The sequence below is a fragment of the Rhipicephalus sanguineus genome, chromosome 3, assembly GCF_013339695.2.
Source record: "Rhipicephalus sanguineus isolate Rsan-2018 chromosome 3, BIME_Rsan_1.4, whole genome shotgun sequence".
NCBI classification, from domain to species: Eukaryota; Metazoa; Arthropoda; class Arachnida; order Ixodida; family Ixodidae; genus Rhipicephalus; species Rhipicephalus sanguineus.
The window spans coordinates 172,307,973-172,319,994 of NC_051178.1; the positions used below are offsets into that span (position 1 = coordinate 172,307,973).

At 46.1% G+C, this 12,022-nt stretch overlaps 1 non-coding gene across 1 annotated transcript; it reads right to left on the reverse strand.

The window, feature by feature from the left end:
* Positions 1–11,513: 11,513 nt before the first annotated feature.
* Positions 11,514–11,597, reverse strand: Trnal-cag (transfer RNA leucine (anticodon CAG)). The gene has a single exon. It is a non-coding gene; the product is annotated as a tRNA-Leu (tRNA).
* Between the last annotated feature and the right edge of the window lie 425 nt (positions 11,598–12,022).

Here is a 12,022-nt window from a genome sequence, read left to right on the forward strand (position 1 = left end):
AACTGTGTTCTTTACGGTCAAAATAATCATTTTCGACGAACTGAAAGCACAAGATAGTCTACAGTCGCTGTCTCTTTGCAGAAAACCGAGCACCCGCTTCACGTTGTCACCGCGTTGGAGACCCCTGAACCGGCTTCTTGCGTGAAAGGTAGTCACTCGCTGAGTGCAAACTATGTGAAATATCTCGTTAGAGTAGAGTGCCTGTATAACCAAACGGAGCATAACAGAAAGAAGCCTCAAGCCAGCGATCGCACGGGTTCGCGACGACTGACGGTGCCTCTGCACGTATGAGCGCCTGCATGTATGTTCGTATACTGATGGTTTCGCTTTTGCTACGAGCGCGTTTTGGCACCGCCAGCACCGCGCTGTGAACTTTAGGCCGCCAAATATCAGAAATTTGTGAGTAAACAAACAACCACTGTTGCGCGGACGCTATCAGAGCAGTTCAAAAACAATTTCCTTACAACTGCGGCTTCGGTGCGCATGGCAACTTTGTGATCTGCCGTCCCAACGATTCAGCGTTTTTTTTTCTTTTTCGGTCTGAATTCGGGTACGTTTCAATGTCATTTGACAAGTTGTCTCGCACTGTGTATTGATCGGTCTTCTCAGCGGGCAAATGCCGCTGCTTCTGTTTCTTTATTCAGCACATTCGTTTCGTTTGGTGCTCACACAAAACGTGAGCAAATGCGACGCCTTATTTTTTTAATGCTCCTTAATTATCGTTCCGTTTGGATTCCAGTGAACTTGCCGCTCTCTGTCATCAACAAATTCATAGACCAAAGCTTCACCACTTCGAGAGTGCTGGTGGAAGGAGAACCAGTCTACGAGACCGAACATGTAGTAGTATGCGACGCCTAGGAAAAGAACGAAAATACAGTAACGTTTGCCGGACTTGTTCTGCAAACGTCGGCTGTGAACTAGGACCCACATGAACTTGAAATAGCGGTGAATAAAATAGAAGGTATTGCAGCAACCAGCAGCCGCAAAAGAGGATAGTAATTATTTGGCGTGTACCCCAGCAATTTTGGCAGCAGTTATCGTGTCTAACGCCAACAGGGTGGCATCTTTCCCACGTAAATAAATGAGGCTCCAAGAAAATACATGGGGTTGGCCGGTGGGCCGATCACGGAGGCAATGCAAAATTTATGTAGTTTATGAAGCAATGCATGCCTCATCAAATGGGAAGGTTGCCCGTCGGCGTCCCGCGTCGGCGGCGTCAACACGAGTGATGCAAAAAATAATCGTCACGCGATGGTGTCACCATATGACGTCATCATGACGTCACAGATCGCCAAAATATCTAGCGTCATTATGACGTCACATGATGACGTATACACACGTCATGGTCGCTTTGCATTGCCTCCGTGATCGGTCACGGAGGCCGTGCAAAACCGCGTTAGGTGCAGAACGCTTTTGGAGGGGGCGCGGGAGAATCAGTACAACTACTGACAAGAAGAAGATGGCTTTCGCCTTCTAGTCATCTTTGGCGAATGCGTAAAAGGGACCCTGTGCGTTTTTTAATTCAACATATCTAAACAATGACTTGCGCATGTGCAGCCGATTTTGTGGACGCTGAGCACGGGGCCGACGATCAAGAGGTCGCATTGGAGGGTTCTGAGATGGCATCGCACGTGGTAAAAGGCAGCGCTTTTGCCATCCTGTGGCAGATAAGCATCATTTGCCGGCGTGAAGCGCGCGCGAGCCATCGTCTCAGTGCGCGCTGTCTGCTACTCACCGAACATCGCAGGCCCGACGCATGCAGTAACAAATGTCTTCACGCGGAAGTGCTTGTTGCACACAAGACTCATAGCGGATGGCTACTTGCCGGTTGTTAGCTTTAGAACCCGTGCTTCACGCTGTTTCTTGTCCCGCGGTCACCAGTGCAGGCTGACACTGGGCTCCTTTGCGTAAGCGCGGCACTGCGGCACCGAGCGGTAGAGCCCCATGTTCGTCGCCTTCGGAGGCAGCCACTCTATTACAATGGTTTCAATTGACTGAAAATGAGAGAAAACTTCCGAATTTGAACAGACCGCAGCGCATGAGGGACTTGAAACTCGTTTTCAAAGCACGCGGCAGTGCGCCACATGCAGCCGACGCGGCCGCTGAGACCACGTGATCCTGCCAAGCACGTCACGCCGACGGTGGCGCCGGCGTTTCCAGTGGTGGGCCTCGAGGCCAATAGTCGGTGACAAGCTAAGAATAAAAAGTAAACTCTACCGCTATCCATTTGTGTTATGCGCGTCCAACTACGGCCGCTCTTTACCATGACGTAACGGTTAAGACGAACCAATGAAAAATGCAACATGGCGCCGTTCGCGACGAGAGGCGAGGTACCGCTGCACCGATATCGAGATCCGTGAATTCGAATTTCCTGAGGTGTTTGTTTCTTCCAGAAGAAGCTGTTTCCTACTGTTATCCGCACGTACCCAGCATCATCCTCGCCGGTCGTCATCCGATGCAGTAGAAGCTTGTGACTGCCGCGTTTGGAGTTCACCGAAGCGGCAGCAGCTCGGAGTGTTTTACAACGCTTTAGCGCGTTCCGTCGTTTCGGCAGCTTCAAGATGCAACACCGCGTGTGTTCCCTGCATCACTCGGATACACCAAGCATATCGCCTGAGGGCCACCACATCGACGATTGTCGTCGCGTTCATTCGTGTGCAGTGAGGTGAAAGTGAAGTCGGAATGTGCGCGTCTGTGTACGATTTACCGCCCGCAAAAGCCATGGCATTAGCGTTGCCAGAAGTGCGTGTGCGTGTGTATTACTTGGAGCTCGCAACGTTGGAATCTTTTAGAATGCAGAGCTTAAAGAACACAAACACTTAGAACGAAAACGAGGACGGGCGCTGACTGCCAACAGTTGGTTTATTGTGCGTTCACATATATAAAGAGGGCGAGAAAAAGAAGGGAGGGGGAACATGGAAGGAAGAGGAGTTATGCGCATGGGTGTGACTATGACATTATGCCGAGCTGCTTCTGATTACTGGCTGAGATATCTGAATTCCTTGTCTGTAAGTGTGAGCGAAGGGGCACTGACACAAGCCGCGCCTTTGCACATCATGGTGTACGTTTCAAAAATTTCACGTGCCAGATTGTCCTTGTATCGGCGCAACACTTCGGCTTTTTTCAGGAGCGGAGTGCACCCACAGTCTGCGCAATGGATTGCTAAATTGCTACCGTGCTTGTTCTTGACGTTGTTCGCGTGCTCTCGCAGACGATCTTTGAGACAACGTCCCGACTGGCCGATGTACGATCTGCCACAGGTCGTGGGAATCTCGTACACGATCTCTTTTTTGCACTGTACATTTTTGTACAGTGCAAAAATCTTGTACACGATCTCTTTTTTGCACTGTACTGGACTTCCTACGGCTTCGCTGTTCATTTGGTTCTTCAAGAAGGCAAGAACTTTCCTTCAGCCAAGAGTTGAAAGTAGTCGCGCAACTCTCGGACAAGCTGTGGCTGCACATTCTTCCAAAGCTGCCGAAAAGACCGCCCGCTCGTCCCCCTGGTAAGCCTGTCACAAAGCTTGGCGATTTCACTTTACCTAGACCAGTAGAAGAACTTCTGGGGCTTGGCCCGAAGTTCTGCGTTCCCCCTAAGATGGACAAGGCCGAGACGCTATCCCTCATCAGAACTGCTGCTAGTAAGGCACCGCCCCCCGAAAACGATCGGGTTATTTTAGAGTGTGTTGAAGCTCTACCGACCTGCCCCACAGGTTATAGTCGCGTTAACCTGTCCAATGTGGTCTCTTCCCTAAGAAACAACGATCTGAAGCTGCTGCTAGCAGATAAGGAGGGAGGTTTTGTTGTGGCTGAGTCGAAACTGTACAAACAGTCAGCAGATAATGCCTTCCGTGACAACTTCGAAATATCGGAAGGGTTTCGCCCGGCAAAAGCCAAGAAGTTAGCCTTTGAAATGTGTGAAAAGGCTGGTCTCTCGAAGCTGGCAGCTTCTATCAAGCTCACAAAAGAGCTTAGCCTGTCTGCCTTCTTTACAGCAAAGACACACAAACAAGGCAATCCTTTCAGGGTGATAGTGTCCGAAGCCGGAACGTGGCAGCGTTGTTTAGGCACCTATCTGCAAAGAAGGCTGTCATTTTTGGAAGTAAGAGATCCATTCCTGGTCAGCAACTCGTCCACGGTGTGCGAATACCTGAAGAACTCCTGTGCCACTGAAACTTACGCATTTTCTGTGGATATAAAAGATCTGTACTACAGCCTACCTCAAGATGCTCTAGTATCTGTCGTTCAAGATGGCATAGACGAGGTAGGAGTTGTGCGTTTCCAAAACGCCATTGGGACTAACGTACCAAATTTTCTGGAATTGCTGAACCTATACCTTCGATCAACGGTGGTTATGCATAACGGCCAATTGCTAGTACAAAAAAATGGGGTCTGCATTGGCTCTCGAATCGCCCCTATTTTGAGTGACCTACTTCTGGCGCACTACGACAGAAAACTCCAGGATCAACTGGCCTCCAAAGGCTGTATCAAGATTTTCCGATACGTGGATGATTTCCTGGTGCTATTCCCTGCCAAGCTAGAAGATGCCCCTGCAGAAGTGGAACGAATTTTCAGTGCCTTCGAGACAACGTTTCATGGCTTAACCTTCACGAAAGAACCTCCAAGTGATGAACACATAAGCTTTTTAGATCTTGAACTCCACCTGGGACGCAAAAACATCTGCTGGGCCTACGCTCCCCGGTCCAAGAAGCAACTTCTCCCCTTTTCGTCGGCACACTCAAGGACAGTTAAGCGCGCTGTTGCACTCGGAGCAATGAAGAACGCCCTCTCACGCAGCTGCCTACACATGATACACCGCAGCTTCAATGACCAGCTTAAGCGCCTCAAGGATAGTGGATTCCCGGAACCCCTCCTCTCAACCTTCATTGAAGTCTTGGTCCGAGACATCAGGTGCCCAAAAGAAAAAGTACGGCCTCCACTCGACAGATCGAAATTAGTTGTCCTACCCTATGTTCATGCAGTCTCGCATCGAATCAAAAAAGCGGCTGGAAGAACAGGTGTGAGTGTAGTGTTTTCAGCCCCGAACAAACTTTCATCTTTGTGCAAACGCGTCAACGGAAATCCCCCCGACTCCCAATCCTGCGGGAAGAATCACGCTCCGCCCTATGTACAGTGCAAAAAAGAGATCGTGTACGAGATTCCCACGACCTGTGGCAGATCGTACATCGGCCAGTCGGGACGTTGTCTCAATGATCGTCTGCGAGAGCACGCGAACAACGTCAAGAACAAGCACGGAAGCAATTTAGCAATCCATTGCGCAGACTGTGGGTGCACTCCGCTCCTGAAAAAAGCCAAAGTGTTGCGCCGATACAAGGACAATCTGGCACGTGAAATTTTTGAAACGTACACCATGATGTGCAAAGGCGCGGCTTGTGTCAGTGCTCCTTCGCTCACACTTACAGACAAGGAATTCAGATATCTCAGCCAGTAATCAGAAGCAGCTTGGCATAATGTCATAGTCACACCCATGCGCATAACTCCTCTTCCTTCCATGTTCCCCCTCCCTTCTTTTTCTCGCCCTCTTTATATATGTGAACGCACAATAAACCAACTGTTGGCAGTCAGCGCCCGTCCTCGTTTTCGTTCTAAGTGTTTGTGTTCTTTAAGCGCTGCATTCTAATGGATCCGTACCAACGAGCTCGCCTCAACACCCTCTTAAGTTGGAATCTTGGTGATCTATTGTGATATGCGCCGTGCTGTGCGCCTATATAAGTGACGTATGTGCGGACGAAGCGTGAGAGAAAGAAAGCGACCAACATAGCCCGTTAGCGCAACACATTGCGAAAGTAAACAAACCAGGTGGGAAGAATAGGCAGTGGTGTGTGCATTATAAGAAGATAATTGTGGTCATCTGGTGCGTGTGTGATTATGTGACGTGTGCCTATTGGCGCAGTTGCGTCGTCTTAACGGAATTCAGTTCCACCGGCCCAGAATGATGTGCTAGGTTGAAGTGCCCGTCACGTAAGTCTCACGCTCGATGCACGAACGCCTTGCGAGGTAATCGTTGTCTACAAACCGTGAAATAATGCGCTCGCTGTGACACATCGATTGCATGGATCGTGATCGTAACTGAAGTAACGTCGCTAAAACTATTATTGAGTGAAAAAAAAAAGCTTTTGTTTTTAATGGCGTTGCATCATACTTCACGATATCGTATTTGGAATTCTTGTTTTTGTCTAACGTGCGTTTTTTGTATTTCGCGTGTATTGTGTGCATGTATAACACAGTGATAATTTGTTTGTATTAAACTCGTGAAGCTTATAGTGCATAGACCCTTTTGTTTAAGCGCTTATCCCTTCTTCTGAAGCCTCACCCCTCACTATGCTTCACGAACAAATGAAGAGGGGAGAGCCGGAGAGGTGGGGCTTGACAATGTACGAAATGGATGTACTTACTGATTGTGTCCACCGATATTATCTATATAGACATCTATATGTTTTCCTTTTTTTTCTTCGAAGATGCGCGTGTTTTCTCTACGTCCGAGTGTGTATGTGTGGTCTTTTGGCTACTGATTTTTTTCATTTCTACATTTTTTATTGTCTATTTTTTTTCCTCGCTCTATCTGCACGGAGGACGATGCTATAATAGCGCATCGAAGCCTCGTAAATTTTGCCTTGATAAAGATCGATCGCCGATCGAAACGTTGACAAATAAACTGCCTTTTGAGAAGCGTATATCCTTTTCCCATTTGGCTTACGGCAACCGATGGCAGCCTCAGTGTATATATATATATTATATATATATATATATATATATATATATATATATATATATTAGGGGTGTGCGAATATTCGAAAGTTTCGAATATTCGTCGAATATTACATTCGAAATATTCGTATTCGATTCGAAAATCGTGTATTCGAAAAGTTCCGAATATTGGATAACTTCGAATATTCGGAAAATTCGAATGTGCGATTCGATTATCATGCATAAAATAACTCGTCTTCCACATTTCTGCTGCGTTGGTATCGCTAAAAAGGTTGCCGAGAGGAGCGATAAACATCGTAAGTACACGGAGGCACGATATCTGCCTGCGACGAGCGCCCCAATACGTATGATTTATTGCTGGTGCATCTCCAACGTGAAGAAAAAAAAATTGACGAAGACTTGGACAAAATAGGTAAACCCACACACACACAAAAAAAAGGAACGCTTATAGACGGGTGGCCAGATATGTTTGGTCCATAAAGGTCAGCAGAGCTCGATGGGCCTGGTTCGCGTCGAGATACACAACATCTCGGAAAGAGGTAATCGTCGATGGTCGCGCATTTAAGTCCGAGGAATTTATATTCCTTAATCAGCAAAGCCCGCTGCGTAGCAAACGCGGGACAGTGTATTATAAGATGCTCAAGTGTTTCACATTTCTTCACATTTCTTCACATTTTCTTCACTTTCCTATCTCCTTCCTCTTTTTCTCCTCCTAACTTCCTTTCCTCTGTCTCTTCCCTCTCCCGAAAGAGCAGGCAGGCGTTGTGCCTCTCCTGGTGGCAGTTGCCAGCTTGCTCTCTCCCTCTTTTCCCTGTGTCCTTGTGCTTGTATGTATACAAATCAAATAAATAATAAATAAATAAATAAATAAATAAATAAATAAATAAATAAATAATAATAAATAAATAATAAATAAATAATAAATAAATAATAAATAATAAATAATAATCTCCAACGTGCAGCGCTGTTGGCGATCATGTAACCGTACATTTTCAATATTATGCGGCCGTAACGTGCCGCACTACCACTCGTTCATTATGCAGGACCACTTCTGAAGAAAGACAGTGACCCACGTGACTGGTGGCGGACTGTAGGCACCTTCAGATACCCCAGTCTGGCAAAGCTTTGCCCCATGTAACTCCCTATACCAGCCACTTCTGTTCCAAGCGAGCGTGCCTTTTCAGTGGCAGTGGGGGGGTTGTCTCTGTTAGAAGGGAGCGCCTACTGCCTGATCATGTGGAGCAACTCATATTTCTTCATGATAACATGTAGTCATCACTTTCATTGTGCCGTGATATTTGCTTGTGCTGTGATGTGCATTGTGCTAGCCTGGACATTGTGTTCTGGAGATAGCAGTGTATGTTGTGTTGCCAGTCAGGCTGTTAATGCTTCTTTTTTTTTTTCAAATAGCTACATGTTAAATAAAATATTGTTACTGTGGAGGCATTTTTCCTTTGATATTCGATATTCGATTCGATATTCGAAGGTGGATATTCGTATTCGATTCGTATTCGAAAAATTTGATATTCGCACACCCCTAATATATATATATTCGCACAGACACAGACATATATATATGGTAAGGGGGGGGGGGGCTCTACCAGTAAAAGTGGGCCCCCCAGCTATAATGCCGACTGGGGCGACGCAGGTGTGCAATAAATCAATAATAAATTAATTAAAAACTTGAACGTTCAAGGGCATAAGGGGTAATGGCAGTGTCAGTGCAAGTTGTCAAAGCGAGAAACAATCCCACGTAAAGCTTTTAGTCAACTCCAATTTAGCCGCGTACGTCTCCTTGGCGTGAAAGTAACGGTAACGCATGCAATGACCCCCACAGTTAAACGCCATGTGTGCTGCACGCTTTTATTTCGTTGAAACAAGACGTCAAATGAAGCCTTGGCGTTTTCCTCAAACACGATCACAAGCACGGCGACTAGAGACGCAAATGCGGTATTTACCGCAACGCAAGAGTCGAAATCCACGAAGGCAATCTCAGATACCACTTCGCCATACTTCCCTTTGAGTCACAGTTGCCATAGTTACAGCAGACAGTGAAAAAAACTGGCGGCGAAAGTTTCGCAAAAAAAAATTACAAACGACCTTATTAAATGCGATTAATGTCCGGGTTTTGTTCTGTGAAACCGTAAAATAACGATTCTTTTATTTTAAGTTTTATGTTTAATCTGGCATTCTTTGTTTTAATACCAAAATAGGTACTGCTCAGAAACATCACCTTTGAGATGTGCATTACTTCTTCGTATAGACTCCGAGATGACCGTGGCGGGGGGTGCGATTTAAACAACAGCTATATTGTTATGCTGACGCTGAACTCCGTGCCTTCACAATTTATTTTATCTAGCTTTGCTTTCTTTATTTCAGTATCAGTGCAGTATTGCAAAATAACGTTTATATGCGTGAAAATTATTGCCATTGTTTAGGAACTACGTCGTTTGTAGCGCGGATGCATGCAAAATATGAGCAATGCGGCCTCGTGGGCGGAGCTTATATTTAGTCTTAGGCTGTCACCGACTATAGAATGGTCAATGTACGGGGCATATTTAGCGCCCTCCTCTTAGGTGATTAGGGGGGGCGGCCGCCCCCCCTGTGCGCACGCCTATGGGTGGGACCCTTCTGCCAAGGCTCCACATGACTGGCGTAGATTCTGGGGGGGGGGGGGGGGGGTCAGGGGGTCCTGACATCCCTTGTGTTCAGACTGGGTGGGGACGCCCCTTGCAAGTGTCCCCCCCCTTAAGATTTATTTTTCAAACATCATATTTCAATTACCTGAGAGTTAAGTATAGCGCTCTTAACTTTTTCAACGCCGGTTTATTTCGTAGTACGTGTATACCTGTGTTCAATACTCTTCATCTGTGTAAAGCTGTATTAAATTGAAAACCGTTCGAACGGTTTTCAAGAACACTCAATGCAATCCAATTACGTGAGGTGCGAACCCATGCTCGTTTCTTACTTTTTCTATATTTCATTTCAAAGCATGATTTTAAATTTTATATAATTAAATGTAAAACCTATATTTATCAAAACAAAACGGCCGCCATGGCCAGGAGTGTGTCCCCCCATGTGGGTTTTCTGGATTTACGCCACTGCTCCACACACCAATGCCACACGCTGGTTCGCCCGGGCCTGGACCAGGGTCGCCAGTTGGCTTCCCAGGGCCCGTTCAGCCAGTCACGTCACCCACGAAACTGACAAAACAGACGCCCCAAATAAGAAACTTGGAAACCATTCCGAGGTATTAGCTTTATTAAAAGAATTTTGCTCTTGATCACGTACATTTGTTGCGCTGAGCATATTGAATCACAGTTTGTTGTTTTGCACCCTATTTAAGCAGACAACAGAGCAAATGAACCAGCACACATATGGTGGTACAGTTCAGACTTATGCTTGGGGGCCGATTAGTGGTACAGTCAGTACCAAGTACAGTATACTGATTTATGCTTGGGGGTCGATTGGTGATTCGTTTTCAATGTTATCTCTGTAGAAAACTAATGTGTTATCCTCCGCGTCATTTCATGTTTTGATTTATGTCCATGTGTGATGCAGGTTCTTGTTATTGGCAGTAGCTCTCTGTGGCTGCGCCTCTGAGAGTTTCAATATGGACAAGGCCGTTTATTTAACAGAAACCACACAAAACTTTTAATAAACAAATAAAGCGAACAACTATATATCTACATAAAATTAAAAATTTTACAAAAAGGTCAATGCACACAATAAAACACTCTTAACGACAAGCAAAATGAAAGTTTAGAGACTTAAACTAAGCTTTGCAGTTCATCGCGTGCGAGCGGCGGAATAACTGGTGGTCAGTCTCACTACTCTAGTCTCACCATGTCGTTTATGCTGGCTGACGTTTGAGAAACCGGAACACTGGCTCCCGCTTGTGGAGTGGACGCGGGCTGGCTGGCTGCGAAGTGGAAAAGGTGGCTATACATGGCGACCCCTTGGGATGCCCGGAGAAACAGGGCCAGACACCTGTTCTCATCACCGCGCGCGCACTCGTCGTCGTCTTTCTTTTTATGACGTGCACTTTTCAGGGGCGCACAATTCAAACACTTCAGTCATCATCTTTACTAAAAGAATTATGCTCTTGATCACGTACATTTGTTGCGCTGAGCATATTGAATCACGGTTTGTTGTTTTGCACCTTATTTAAGCATACAACAGAGCAACGAACCAGCACACATGTGGTGGTACTGTTCAGACTCATGCTTGGGGGCCGTGTCGGTTGGGGGCCGTGTCGAGAAACGTGTCGATTTATGTCCGTGTAACTGAAGTCTGTTTCGTCATTTCGAAATGTTATCAATGTTATGCCGAATTGTTATTGATGTTAACCCGTCTGTGAAATATTAAATTTCCCCAAACACGCACACAGATGTCTTGGCTAATAATAGACGTGACAAAATTTAGGTAAAGGTTATGTAAATATTTCGGCGAACTTTAAAGCTACGAATACTTTTTAATATGGAGAAACATATTGTAGAGACTCGGCATGACTGAAGGAGATCTGGCGAAACGTTGGTTAGGTGTTTCCATAGCACTCGCCGCCTCAAAACGACGAATAAAACGTAAGCATATCAACGGTGAAGTGTTTGCAAAGCGGTAGTCTACGTACCGCCTAGGACGTGCCTGATGACAACCAGACTAATGAATGTTTATGAAATAGAAAACTTAGCGGCGAAATGAATTGTTTTTGTAATAAAGTGACACAGAGCAGGCGGGGTTTAAAAAAGAAAAAAAAAACCGCAAGGAGAAAAAAAAAAGATTATATGTCAGAAGTGGGATTCGAACCCACGCCCGGAAGACCGGACTGCGACCTGAACGCAGCGCCTTGGACCGCTCGGCCATCCTGACAAGACGCTCACGAACGACGAACGGCGCTGTGTCAATGCAAAGGTGCTAAGATTATGGCGCCACGTTTCTTTTGTCTTTGTGAAAACGAGTACCCACTAAATAAGCATGGACAATAAAATTATGAGGCTTTTCGTGCCAAAACGCGGCACATGGATTCCGATGACTCCGAATTATTTTGACCTCCTGGGTTATTTTTTTAACATGCACGTAAATCTAATTACACACAGGGGTGCATGCATTTCGCCTCCATCGAAATGGTCGCGATTCGAACCCGCGACTTCGTGCTTATCGGCGGGCGGATGTTGTATTTGGGAAAATGTGTGGGCGAAGAAAAATGACTACGAGTCATTTTTCTTGACTACAATTCATGCAGCTAGGTTGGGAAAGTTAACCGCTCTTTACTTATGCCGTGTTCACTATCAGGG